Source organism: Pristiophorus japonicus, unplaced genomic scaffold, assembly GCF_044704955.1.
Source record: "Pristiophorus japonicus isolate sPriJap1 unplaced genomic scaffold, sPriJap1.hap1 HAP1_SCAFFOLD_130, whole genome shotgun sequence".
NCBI lineage: Eukaryota > Metazoa > Chordata > Chondrichthyes > Pristiophoridae > Pristiophorus > Pristiophorus japonicus.
The window spans coordinates 1,516,130-1,519,517 of NW_027250967.1; the positions used below are offsets into that span (position 1 = coordinate 1,516,130).

Below are 3,388 nucleotides of genomic sequence, written 5' to 3' on the forward strand. Positions count from 1 at the left end.
GGGAAACACTTCTCCCAACAAATCAGCCAACTTTCTGCTTCATGTCGGGGACTTCGAATAAGCCAACGAACTTTTGAAAATCACTAAAATATTGTAAACGGCTGTCTTGCTCTTTTCGCTTCGTTGCTTTTAATTTCGAATTACCCGCACACACTCAGTTGTAGTAAAGGCAGGATCGGGTCTTTTATTTAAACATTCATACTAAACAAACCAAGTATGAAAGTTACTGAGAACACTTCACAAAGGCAGCTTGCTTCGATTTCCGTGGCTGCTTGAGACGCACACCTTCCGAATGTCCAGTGTCTCTGGTGTCTGTGTCTCTGCAGTCCATAAAAGTCTCATCTTTATACTGAAAAAGCCTATGAACTCTTATTCTTTCCATTTAGACAATCCTGACTAACTGCTTTCTGAATCTTTTAACAGACAGACTTAATGATGCTTGTTTAACCTGCAGATCTCATTTAATAGTAACAAGGGAACACTCAAATACTGAATATAGTCAAATCGTTTAGTCCTGAGTTTCCATTATTCCCACCGTAACAAGGTACTCAAATATTTAACATCCAGACAATTACCAGTTACACATCTCACTGGCTGGAAGGCACAACATTGTCTAACAGTCTCTTTACCATCCAAACTTCAATCTTCCTGTTATTTAATCCAAACTTCAGACTGCGTGCTGAAGCAAAGAGTTCAGCAATGCGGGGCTGTGCTAACACAGAGCACAGGATTTGACAACTAGACTTGGAGATCAAGCATCAATGACAAAGGCAACAAAACTGCCCCCCAGCACCAGGTGTCTCTCACTTGTTTGTCCCAAATTTTTAGCAGCTGCGACAGCAAGCATTCAGTTTCCACCGAGATTTAAACTCAGAACGCTGGATTCATGTCCAGAGTCCTCACCATTACACCATGGAACCAACGATGCCAAATTCTTTGAAACATTACTCAAAAACAAGATCATCTCCAACATTACACTTTGGCTCGGCCTTTTCTCATCCACACCGTCAGTTTCCCCACTTTGCGCTCTGCTAATTATCGATGCAGAGCAATTCACACAGATACCGTTAAGGCTGTGGGTTCTCAAGTAGCTGTTTCTGTTTCACACTGTTCATCACAGCTTGTACTTCAGTCTTGTCAGGTAAAAAGTGCGTTGGCATTGCAATGCATTAATGCATGAAAAGAAAATGCAATTTTTTATTGAGTGCAAAACATGCAGTGCCTGCATTTCAAAAAACGTTGCTTTTATTCATCCTGCTGAGTGCATATTGCACAGATAATCTCAGCACACATTGTGCAGGTAAATGCAGCATTAGACAACAAACTGATTTCTCCTCCGCTGATTCATAACAGGTAACTGCTGGTTGAGCACAGGATTTGACAACTAGACTTGGAGATCAAGCATCAATGATAAAGGCAACAAAATTGCCCACCAGCACCAGGTGTCTTTCACTTGTTTGTCCAAAATATTAAATTATTGACTCTCATTCAGTTAGCATTTCTTTAATTATGAAAATGAAGATCATCGGTTAATTAATGATCCATTGAATGCAGGATAACCTTGAACAAAAAGCCCCAACGTGGGGGTCGAACCCGCGACCCCAAGATTGAGAGTTTCATGTTCTCCCAATTGATCGAGCGGGGCTTCTGCCAAATGCGGGTTTTTGTCGCTGATTGCAGCCAGGCGCCTGTTGGCTCCGCCCCAGATGTTTAAACTTGTTGTCGAGGAACTGCCAGCATCTTCTTCAATGGTGGACCAGGCTCGAGGGGCCAAATGGCCTACTCCGGCTCCTAATCCTGACATGTTTATCATCTCATGACTTTTCACAGGAGAACAAACTCGCCCCTGAGCATGCATGAGGAGAAAGCTACATAAAATATTCCCGCCCGGTGAGCTTTCGCGTGTGAGGCAAACGTGTTAACCGCGACACTGCGGAAACATCTCCACTTTCAGCACCAGATCAGACGGAAATGTTTAGCGAGCAGGTGAACTGCAGAATCCCACTTTTAAAGAGTTGGTCGAGGTGTCAAACAATGAGTTTCGCTTAATGATTGAAAGCAGAAAGTGTCAGACATTGGATTTGAACCCACTCCTCCACATGCAATTGCAATCCAAGCACAGCACATTTGACCGCTCAGCCACCCTGACTCGGTATTGCTGTGTTTGGCCCCCTGCAGGTTGATTTTGAACTTTTGTGTCCTGTCACATGAAATAAATGAGGGCAGCAGGCGTATCTCTGCCTGACACCGGGGAAACAGTGAGACAGACCTTGGAGCAAGGGTCTGGTTATTAAGACACATAAAGAAAATATTGATTCTGGAATTATCCCAATGGTCAGGAACCCTGACATGATTTCGATAGCAATGTCCTCATCTCGAGTGAGATGTGTTACCGTTGCACCACGAGCTCTACACAACGAATATGAGATGTTTATCGATATGAACGTTCCTCAAAATAAGGGCTTTAACATCCCCGCTCATTCACACTCGGAGTCAGAAGCAGCGCTCACTTGCCAGTCACCGTCCGTTTTTTTATTGAACTTTTGTTTTTATTTCACGGGAAAGCATCATTACTTAACCCAATGTCATCTTTTGCACAATGAAAGAAATGCTGACTGAGAGACAGTCGATACTTCAATCATTTCTTCTGTGTTTTGCATGTTAACTGTTAAACTGTATCCCAATTTTACACAATTTCTGTCGGGGATTCTTTCAAAATCTTCATTGCTGATGACACCAGGAATCTGGGGCAACTTTTGTCAAATTTAACAGCACCAGTTATTCCTTCCATGCACAGAAAATAGAATCAGTAGTGAAGATAAAATCCCACGGTGCTCATTTTCAGATTCAACATCGTAGGATTTCAAATAAAGTGCAAGAATTTTACAGTGAAAGAATTTGGAAGTGTTACTTGTATTTGTGTCTGTAATTAAACTTTGTGACGTCTGACTCCCGTTCATGCCTCTGCTGAATAAGAAAGGAGAGTTTGACGTTGACCAGACTGCACTGCCCCTGATATTTGTGAGCTCATCCTTTATATTCAGTGGTTTCTCGCCCTTTGATGGGCTGCAGTGTGGCGGATATCACGTTGGCCTCACACGCGAAAGATACCCGGTGGATCCGTTTTCTCTCACTGAAAGTTATCTATTTATTGAAGTGGAATAAAGAGCAATTCAGGAATAAGGGAGCCATTTTGCCAGGAGAATAAATAGCAAATAAAAACAGCAATTGCTGGAAATCTCAGCAGGTCAGGCAGCATTTGTCAGGAGACCAAACTCGCTTCGGATTGTTCCACTCGAGCAACTTTAAACATAATGTTTCCGCCCAGGATTGAACCAGGGACCTTTCGCGTGCAAAGCGAACGTGATAACCACTACACTACGGAAAC

At 42.8% G+C, this 3,388-nt stretch overlaps 1 non-coding gene across 1 annotated transcript; it reads right to left on the reverse strand.

Annotated features, from left to right (window-relative positions):
- Nucleotides 1-3,315: 3,315 nt before the first annotated feature.
- Nucleotides 3,316-3,388, reverse strand: trnaa-ugc (transfer RNA alanine (anticodon UGC)). The gene has a single exon. It is a non-coding gene; the product is annotated as a tRNA-Ala (tRNA).